Raw genomic sequence first — 11,495 nt, forward strand, 5'->3', positions numbered from 1 at the left:
ATGCGATTGAGGTGAACAGGATTTAACTCAAGTCCCGGCATTAAGCCGACTAAGGACACTATGACAAGGAGTCGAATTGCTCAGAATCAAACTTGTCAAGGACCCTCGACTACAAACTAAACTAGATCACTCAAGTCATGCCTCAAGTTTCTAGATTATTAGCAGCCTCGGCCCTCCGATCCGGATACAAATTCCTTCGAGTTAAGTGATTTATTTTACACGGTGGGTCCGAGAGGGACTTCGTTTTCCCAGGCCGACGGATTCGTAATAACGTTTATTGAAACCCTAGCCGTCCTCTTTAAATCTAACAAACTTGGAGGATTCGTCCTTATCGAGACCCGGGGCCAGTAAATTCCAGTCAGAGAAATTTAATCTACAATAGTTCCTAAAAAAAGTTTGTACATTTAATAAGCTTCTCCTCAAACTTATAGCATATTTCATAAATGAAAGAAATCTACTTCATGTCAACTGAACATTTACTTTCAAAATGTTCAAACTATAAGAAAGTAAACCAATTAAAACTTACTTTTAAAATAACAACTAACTAACTTTTACTTAACTATGAAAATAATAAATTTAAGTTATGAAGTTGGCAAGAAATGTTTCAAACAAAGTAAGTACACTTCAGTATATTATCTTCTGTGTTGGTATGTTGCCAGACGGTTTTTGCTGACCCAATGATGATCAGTTGGGAGTAAGGTGGTAAGTCTTTCTTAACAACCTATTGAGAACGCTAAAAAACATTTCATTGGATGAAATTAGTTCGAAACCTGGAGCCGAAAACTGCTCTTGAAACTTTTATTTGAGTGAAAAATACTTAAGTATTAGTCAGAAATATGTACTTTCAGATTGAAAAGTCTGTTAGCAGCGCTCAAACTCTCATATAGAAGATGTCACTAAAACAATTCAACCAAGTTCCAAAGGTTTCCGTTTTACTTTTACGAACTTACCACAAACATTAGCGATATCTACGTCTTTATCTATATGTGTATATGTTTAGTTCATATGGTGGATATCTGGGCTGTAAATCCTCACTTACACGATAATGACATCCTATTCTACCTTATCGTCTTTTGTTCGACATACTAAAAGTGTTAAATTATTAAGAAGGAAACCTCAAATCATAGCAAAATTGTCTTTTTGCTTATTATCCCGTAATAATGGATGTCTTGCTTAAATAATTCAAACTACTTTTCTTTTATAGCTTTCGAGCTGAAATCTGAAGTTTATAAGAATGCACGATTCTAAATCTCAAAACCGTAGATATTGGTTTAGTGTACAGTTCAAATTATTTCTTATTGAAATTAAACCGTTATTTTCAATTTTTGTTTTTCTTTTTCTCAAAATTGAGTATCAAGACAAAAAGCTTCCGACCGTTTCCAAATTACTTGCGATTACAATCTAGGGACGACTGTTTAAATTATTCAAACCATGCTATGAGGGCATATTAATAAGATATAATAATATAATTAATAATGATATAATTTATCTTTTAAAATGAACTTTAATGATTGCCACAAATAATTTTAAAGCTTACAAAAAGGTGACGAGGAAGATGAAAGTACACTAGGAAATGCGGGTTTATGTTCCCCAAGCACTGTACCTTCTGCCTTATTGTACTTTCGTAGCACCTTAGTTCAGTCTGTCGAGTCGATTCCTCTTTTAAGGAGAACTAAGTCATTGACTGTCGTTGCCACAGCACCTTTCCCTAGGTTTTCTTTGATCCCACGTTATGTGTACATTGAGCGGTTAAGTCACATTCGAAGATGATGTGGGTGGTTGCTTTTCCCTCTCATTGGATCATCTTTGAATATTCCCATGTTGTTCAGATGTTTTCTCAGAAACCAGTACCGGTAAACAATCCTATTAATCCTCTGAGTTAAGCCCTCTCTAACTGTACCAGCGAGTTGTGAGGGTGACAAAAGGGTGAAAACCCCTCGAAACCGTATGTTTTGTTTAATTGAGGTTACTTGGGTGAAACAGAAACTGTAACTTTCAATTGTTCAATCTCTTCAGCCATGAAGGTTTTCCAGCTGCTACTTTTGAACCAAAATTTGAAAATATTCAATTTAAAAATCCTTTATTTAGAATATTAATATTCGTAATTAAATTTTTGTATTGCAGTTGTGCATAGTACATTTGCATTAAAATGCTATATAATGTCACCCAAAAATTGTATTGTTTTTTACATAAATTAGTGTCCTTACCATGAGATGTTTTCAATTTATAAAGATATTAATTAATTCCATTATATTTAGTGGTCTATTGAAAAAATTACTTCTTTCAATTAATTAATCCTTTTATGTAAGGTCTTTGGTTGAAATTAAAAAGTTAATATCACGAGCAGGATTCGAACCCAGGACCTTCGGCTAAATTCGCCGCTGCTCTAACCACTTAAGCTATCGTGACTTTGATCCACTCGGACACCACTCACCATCTCAACCTATCACCTTTCAAATTTTCCCTCCTTTTTGTAATTTTTCAAATATCGGGTAATCAAGATTCGATTCTCGGCGACTTATGAAGTGGCCAAGGAGAGCTGATAGTGAAGTTATACTTCGTTTTACTTACTAAATCCATTATATTTATTGGTATATTGACCGAATTACTTCTTTCAATTAATTAATCTTTTTATGTAAGGTTTTTTGCGGTACAGACAATATTGCGGTATCATCCGCATAGGTGGTAATGATGGTATTGGGGTGAGTAGGTAGGTCAGCAGTATAGATGATGTAAAGGATAGGACTAAGGATAATCCCTTGTGGCACACCGGCTTGTATTGGCCTGATTTCAGAGAACTCGTCACCGCACCTCACTCTGAAGCAGCGGTCTATTAGGTAGGATTTCAGGATAAGGTAATAAGGAGTGGGTAGGAAGCGTTTGAGTTTATAAAGCATGCCCGGGTGCCACACCCTGTCAAAAGCTTGTGCTACTTCTAGGAACGCACCCAGGCAATACTCTTTGTTCTCAAGAGCAGAGGACGAATGCAACGTAAATATCTTAAAATCCAAGCCAATAATGAATTTAGTAGAAATATGTAACAGCATTAAACTAATATTCCCTGATGCAGCTTAATTCAATCTGCCTGTTCAAAATAAATGTATTTGTGATTAGTTCAGTAGGTAAAATCCCTGCTTAGAAAATTTCCTCAAGCAAATAATATGAAAGTCAATAAAATCTTTCAGCTGAAAGCCAGTAAAATATATAAATCATTCCATCTGTTCTACAGTACTAATAACTCGTTGTTATCATTATTCTTTCAATTAATTAATCTTTTTATGTAAGGTTTTTGGTTGAAATGAAAAAGCTAGTGCCATGAGCGGGATTCGAACCCACGACCTTCGGCTAAATACGCCGTTCCTCTATCGTGACTTCGATCCACTCGGACACCAACTCACCATCTCAACCTATCACCTTTCGAATTTTCCCTCCTTTTTGCCATTTTTCAAATGTCGTGCAATCAGGATTCGATTCTCAGTGACATATGTAGTGGCCAGGAGACCATATTGATTAATTCATTTTTAATTACTAAATTATTCAAAATAAAATACTCAAAAATAACGAATATATTTTATGAACAAAATATTTTTCTAATATGACTTGCAATTGTTAATTACAAGTTGTAAGTTTTTCATATGCATATTGCCAAGATTAACTTTTGGTTTGTTTGCGTCAAGATTTTGGTATTTAATTCGTATTTATAGAGGTTTCCTCTATCTGTAAATATTTTTAATGTTGATATTATATAATAAATAAACTGTTTGACACTTCGACCATATCTGTTTAACTCATTTATCGCAAAAACAATAATATCAAGTACTCTGAATGCTAACCGGACTTTTTATCTCGCTTCTGTCTTTCTGGTTATTTGTGTTATTTTATCCAAAATTGATAAGGTTCTGAGGTACAGAAAGGCTAGCAATAGTGTAAAGAAAAGAGAGATTTGACTACTGTTAAATCATAAAACATCATAACTTGGCTGGAGAAACAGTAAAAGAAATTAGAAGGTTTAAAACGGAAGAGAAAAAAAATTAATGCAAAGTTAAGAGAGAGCTGGTGATGACCAATGTAGTTTGCCGCCCTTAAAATAAAAAAAGGTGTAATTGTTTTATTTCATTAAAATACTAAATATTACATTCAGTATCTGAGATCTTTTTTAAATGTAATTTGCGTACTTTGTTCTTTTTCGGAAATAATTCTTATTTATATTGCGAAATACCTCCCCAATTAAAGATGGTGTTTTCAGAGTAGAAATGTAATGCTGTATAAACTGGGACCTTTTAATTTTTAATTGGACTATCAGTAAATGTTTGTGTACCAAATTCATCTAAATATAACTCAATTTTCCTGAGTAATCGACCCCTCGCACTAAGGCTCGTCGATTTAACTCCCTATGCCAACTCACTTCCTGTTCGATAGCTATCAGAATAACTAGAAATCTTAAAACATAAAGTCGTATAATCTTGACAGCTTCAAACTTTACAATTATGGCGTTAATTGATAACTCAGGTGGATAGTTGTACTTGCTCAAAAATGCGACATTCATTATTCAAGCTAGAAGCCTTCTCGCATTACAAGTGCACTACAACCAGGCTGAAATCTTGACACGGCCCGCGGCCCCGTTTATTTGAGCTGTCGTTGGTGAATTTAAGTGAAAACCGCCCAGTACTTTGCAATTCTAATCCTCCAAGCTCCAACTATTAGAAACGGGTATTATGACCGAGTAATACGCCAACCGCCACCTACGAGCCCATCTGCCTCCATTCCCACATAATTACCCATAATGAACCTACCGTTCTGAATTATAGCTACTTGATTATATATAAATCTGGAGACCTGAGAGTTTTAATGTCCCTTGTATATGGTGCAGTCTTCATTAACGGCCGGTGTTTAATAAATTTCCCGACGTCTGCATTAGGGGAAATTATAAACGCTGGAGAAATTAGCACTACGGGATTATTATAATCGTTTGGCTAAAATTCCCTTACCAATATTCATATTGCACGGGGTCTGCCTCAGTTCACGCATAACTTCTTTCATACTACTCTCATTATAATAAAACAATGTTGAAAATAAATTTATCTGTCACAGAACAAACGTGTCGTTTTTAGTTGAATACATGAATTAGTTTGTTTTTTTACAAACACCATTATTTCCGATTGAATACTGTTTATTTTACTTTCATTATCAATCTTGATTGACTGATCGATTGAGTTATACTGCACATTTTAACACATGTTGAATCGCATTCTTTGTGCTTTTATAATCCTTCCAATTTGTCGAGGAGTTCGTATTTCTTCCACATCCTGCTGAATGTGTAGCAATATAGTCTAATCTCTTCTGTGTTCGGGTTTTATGAAATCTACACACACACACACACACACACACACACACACACACACACACACACACACACCCCTTGTTGGTTCACGCCAAACATTCTCAGATGTTCATCTAAATAAAGTGGTAGGTTTATAGGCCGACAACTCAATGTATGTATATATATATATATGTATGTATTATATACATACATAATATGCAATACATACATCACCACCCGAAACTCCCCCAGAGTACGGATATTTCTCGAGACGGGGTTTAACCCACACCATTCTCGCTAATAAATTACTTTTACTCTGCAGGCGTCACATACTCACCCTCCCCCCGAGTACGCGACATTTCTGGGGTCAGGGTTCAACAACGCTAATAAATTACATTCATTCCAATAAATTAACCTAAACACAACACTCGATCCAACATTGAAGTGCAGAAGTGTGGTCTTTTTCAGTCCCCCAGAGTACTCGATATTTCTACTATTTCTTCGATATAGGCGATCATCTCGAACCTGTTTAGATCATAAGTATTTTCCTACTCCCTTTAATGGTTTCTGTACATTTCTTTTCTTTCAAATCTAACGGGGATACTGTTTGATTCTTACCACCAGTTATTCCATTATTACCTCACTCTCACTCTACCTTATCTTCTCAGATGTTCCTTAATTGTATGGATCCCGAACCTAAAAAAGTGTTTAGGTCCCCCCAGCATAGTTAATTTTTGTTGATTTACTTGGGCAGCTCATTTTGTTATTATCTACAGAGAAAATCCACACCGGCTTTGAACTTCTACAGAGTGATCAGGATTCGTTCTGAAACATTAATCTTTTAATCCATAAAAGGAAAAGACCATTTACCGTCGGTTTATCAAATTTTTGAGGATTGTGACCTTTACAACAAAGAAGTTTGTTTCCCAAATATTGAAAAATTACCCCAGGTGTTATTTCCTTGTTTCTTAAATATTTTAAATTGTGCTTTTAAATACATATATTAATTATGCATGTCTGTTGGGTTTTTGCTATTATTTTCTACTAATATTAATATTACATAGTTTTTTATTTTCTGAAAGAACTCATTTCTAATTTTCAGACTAAATGTCAATGCTATATAAATGCTATAACCATTTGAGGAATGAAGTAATTACCCGTCGTTATAATTCTAAATAAATCGTTTAGGGGTTGTTCGGATAGGTATTCCGTTCATAAAAAGGTAATCAATTAGAGTTGTTTGTACTGAACGGACTTAATTCTTTAGAAGATTCTTCAGTTAGAAGATCGCCTTCTAAAACTGAATTTTTAATTAATCTCTGGCAGAACAAACAGTACTTAAAAAATCATGGCCCAATAATTACAGTTGTGAGGGAATCGATTTAAGTTAAAGTAGGTCATCTTTCATCCTTGCAAAGGACATATTACAATACAAAAATTAATCGTGTAAAATTGGAAACCTTATCAAACTGAACTTTATTCCGTTTTAAAGAGTATGGGCAATTAAACACTTTCGTAATTGCTTGCTAATAAAATGCCAAAAGTCAGAAATGATTAAAGAAAAGTAATATTAACTTTAATATTAATAAATTGTTAATGATTTGAAAAATAAATAATATTTATTTGATGTTATTCACTGCATTTTACTCAAGGTAGATACTTAAAAAAGACAAATTTCCCACTTGGAAAAATTATGTAAATTTAATATGAAAGTTCTTAACCATCTACGTAATTTATGTCTCGGGCAGATTGAATCAAACATCGTGTATTAAGAGTTTATGCGGTAAAAAAGGGACGTAAAAAGGAGCATAAATAAGAAAATCGTTTCAGGTTATCCCAGCGGAGCCTTTAAGGGCCCATTCCCGAGTCGTAAGTGCCACGGATAGTTTGTCCTGCCGAAAATCCCGGTTATTATTATTCAAATGCCGAAGGTAGAGAAATTGAATCGCGGGCGGACTAATAGAGTTTTTTCTCCTTTTCTGCTCGAGGGAGAAAGGGCCGGTGCCGCTGGTTTCCATAAAGATGGGCCGCAAGGGACCCGAGTTCCCCGAGCCGCAAAATGCCTCGGAGCAGTGCCCTTCCTTTTGATTTCGCCTGTGGAGAAAAGGGCCGGGGGAAAGGGTTTGATATATATCCACCCCCGCCTGCAGGATTATCGGATATCTACACCCGGCACGTATGGGAATAGCCCTGGCGACCTCATCCCTCCGGGCTTTATCTCTTTCGAAAATAAACAAATAAGTTATGCCGGACAATTTCTACACGAACTGAAATCACATCCAACCAAATGCAATTACTCTTTTAATATATAAAATATCAATAGTACACCACTGAATATCAACTAATTATGTTTACAATACAAAACATAATATGAGGTCACAGTGCAAAGCATACTCGCTAAAAATCAAAAAATAGGAAATTAATCAACAGCTTTATACCGATCTAATTAAAAATCACTACTATTACATTAAACTATATTAAACATATTCTAACTTTAAATAATTGCTGTTCTTGTTTATTTAATACAGAACTTGCGCTCTCAAAGGGTTGATCCTGAGTAGTACGTTCCTTTTTATTTGTATGGATTTCAGTAAGAGGAAACCCGTACACAAATATTTTAACTCATTAAAAACTAGAATTCCAGATTGTGTGAGAGCTTAAAATTGTTGTGAAAGTAAAAAAATTAACGGATGTTCAACTTGATGCAATAACAGTAACATAAACTCGGTATAATTTTCGTTCGGTTGAATTTTCTTTTGTTCTGTTAAATTCAGACTTATCTAAAAAAAAAGATTTATATGTTTTTTTTATTAATTGTGACGGCGTATGAGGGTTGATAAGGGACAAGGGAGAAATGTGGCGTGTCGTTGTTGGATAAAAGGTATTAAGATTAGGATTTATTTCGTTAGCTTGAACTGTAGCTTTTTCAGTCAGAGTTTACCATTGAAAATATGAAAAAATAATTTTTAAAGCAAATAAATTTGAAAAATTTTTATTTTAAAAAGGCGATTTTTTGTTGTTGCCTAAATATCTGGGATTAAGCTAGATTGCTGTAATTATCAACAGATTGTTATTAGAGTTAATTTATTAAGGAATGGATCGAATCAAACTTTTTTCCCTGGTTTCTAGGTCTGAGGTTATTTTACGATAACGAGTTCTTTGTCTGGCCTAAGACTAGAGATAATAATAAATTCCAGCTTCCTTTTGGAATTGGACGCATGTGGCTTGGAATCGGAACAGATGAAGCCCAGATAGGAATGAATGGCCGCCTTGATTTCGACTTTACTTCCGTCACGGTCACTGAACGCATCTGCGCCCGTTTCATTCGCGGCGGGACAATCAATATGCGGGAGCACTTATAAATCATCCTATATTGCGCATGGGACATCAATAACCAAATAGATATCATCGTCCTATCCGGACCCCTTTTCGTCGGCACTTTATGACGATCGGGTTTAATTGGCATCGACGGTTTCCGGTGGAAATTCGTTTTATTTACTGAACTTGATCTGACAGAAATCGATTTTTGAAGATGACTTTGGGTTAATATATATTTTGGTCAGATATAGGCCCTTAAATAATCGAGTCTTAAGTTACAACCGTACTGAAACAATTAATTTATATATATGGAAAAAAAATTCTATAGTCCATATGACATGAATATGTATAATATATAAATGACATATTGAAAAAAAGTTTTTCATATAGATGAAAACAAATGACAGATAAAGCTAAGAAAGGAAACGCAAATAACTGAAGATTGATCCTTTTTTCTATTTTGGTCTATCAAAAATGAACCAAAAGTAGAAATAATGAAAACGGCGAGGATATGCACCACAAAATAGCCGGAAACGATCAAAGTTCACTTTTTATATTTTTTGGGTTTCTTTTCAGGAACTAGACAACCATCAAACTCATTTTCTTTTTATTGATATAAATTTCGGGGGCATCAGCCTCCCCCTCAGGCTCGTTTTCTTTTTGGAAACTAAATACTTTTCCGACGGGCAGCTGATGCCTCTGCAATCGATATCAATAAAAAGAAAATGAGTTTGATAGTTGTCTAGTTCCTAAAAAGAAACTCAAGAAAGTTCAATTAAATAGAATTCATTCGTTTTCTTGGTCAAATTGACCAAATAACATCTTTCAATTAATTTGAAAAATGGCAAAAAGTAGGGAAAATTCGAAAGGTTGGGTTGAGGTGGGAAGTTAGTGTCCGAGTGGATCGAAGTCGCGAATTTTCCTCGTGGTCGTGGGTTCGAATCCCGCTCGTGACCCTAACTTTTTCATTTCAACCAATACCTTACGTAAAGATTAATTAAATAGAATGTTTCACAAATCGTAAATTGTTTCACAAATTTCACAGTTCGTAAATCTTTATTTGAACCTGGATCTGCAATGTTTTTTCCAATCGATCATAATCTATTTATTTAATAAGTGGGCAAGCGTCAAATTGAATAGGGGGTCCCGAGGCCACAGCGGTCAAAGCGCAGACACGGCGACTCATCACCGGGGGTCCGGGGTTCGAATCTCAACTACCTTGAATTGGACACTAACGGATTAACAAACAGGCTTTATCTAGTAGTAAAAAAATTAAAGCCGTCGAGGGATCTAACATTTTGTAAGCTCGATTATGAGTTGTATCATGATAATAAAATATATATGATCTTTCACTATACTCAGTGGCACCACTATAGTACTAGTGGTGCCACTGACTAACATGGGTTTTTGGGACATAGAGTACGTTAGCCAAAAAAGAGTCAACATAAATTCTGTATACCCGAAGTGGCATAGTACCTTGCTACAAAAAAGGTAAATATTGTACAAAAATGGATCCTTGAAGAGTGTAAAACCTGGTGGAACAAGGCATGAGAAATGTGAAGAGATTCATAGACAATCCATCCGCAAGGTTTACAATTCCTAAAGGGTAACCGCAAAAGAACCGGAGTTCTGGTTGGACTTCTGTACAAATGCACTGGATAGGAGTTCAGCCGGAAGAAACAGTCAGATATTGGCAGGAAGAAGAGGAGACCGCAGAACACTGTTTCTATGAGGCTAGATGTAGGTGTTGATTCCTGCAACTATGAGCGGAAAAGCCGCAAGCAAGATCCAACTAAGTAGCCGCTTGCAAGGCTATGACAACCTGAATTGGCCAGTCATTTTTACATTTCGAGGAGCACAATGAATCTACTGAGGTGGCCTTTGCTGTGGCCACCACTTTTAAATTTAATTAACTTGAATTTGATCTGGAGTAGTAAAAATCATTACGATATTTTACAGTTGTACCATTCGTGTAGCCTAAAATACTTAGCTGTTACTGCCTATTGATAGAAATACTCCCATCAAATAAAATTATGAACTGTACAACCCTAGAATTCAAAAAATAATTAATTTCGACAGAAGCATCAAATTGTTTATAAAAAAGTATATGTTTACAAAAACTAATCGATAGTATTGTTATGAAAATTTGTTATCATTATTTTTCAATAGGTTGTTTTTATAATTGAATTTAACCTAATTATTTATTATCTTTGATAGACGAAAACAAATAGTAAGATAACATCAAATAGTGTTTTTGTTGTTAATTTTTTAAACTTCGTTCAAACTTAATTTTATGTATAATTTAACACGTTGTTTAGTAAGTCTCACATTTACAAGCGGACGTAGTGAGGCGAGGTCGTAAATTTGACCGAGTCGACAAACTTTTGTCATTTTTCTTAAAGAAGCTTATCAGGCCTCCCCCATATCACCTCAACAGCTTTTTCACACATAGGCCCAACTTCGCCCTTTTCACACTCCGGCTAGATTATTATTTCATGGTGGTTGTGGGGGAGAAATGAGGAACAACGTTTTATCAAAATAATTGGTGGACTTATCTATTTAATAAAGCAAACTGTGTAGTTGTCATACTGAAAATCTAATTATAAAAAAATTTAAAACACAGTTATTACCTTCATAAATTCAATCCACCTTCTTGGTCTTACATGGAAATTTTACTAAAAAACGTATATTTTTCTCAGGTTAGGGCATTTAGCCAAAATGTTAAGCATATCTTTATTTGAACATTTATTTTATTATTGCACGTTCATCTTATGCAAAACGTGAAATTCATCTGTAATAATATAAATAATTAAATTAAAAGATATATTGTTCAGAGCCGGATATATAGAGATATATA

Source organism: Cimex lectularius, unplaced genomic scaffold (assembly GCF_000648675.2).
Source record: "Cimex lectularius strain Harlan isolate CLEC.00 unplaced genomic scaffold, Clec_2.1 scaffold157, whole genome shotgun sequence".
NCBI classification, from domain to species: Eukaryota; Metazoa; Arthropoda; class Insecta; order Hemiptera; family Cimicidae; genus Cimex; species Cimex lectularius.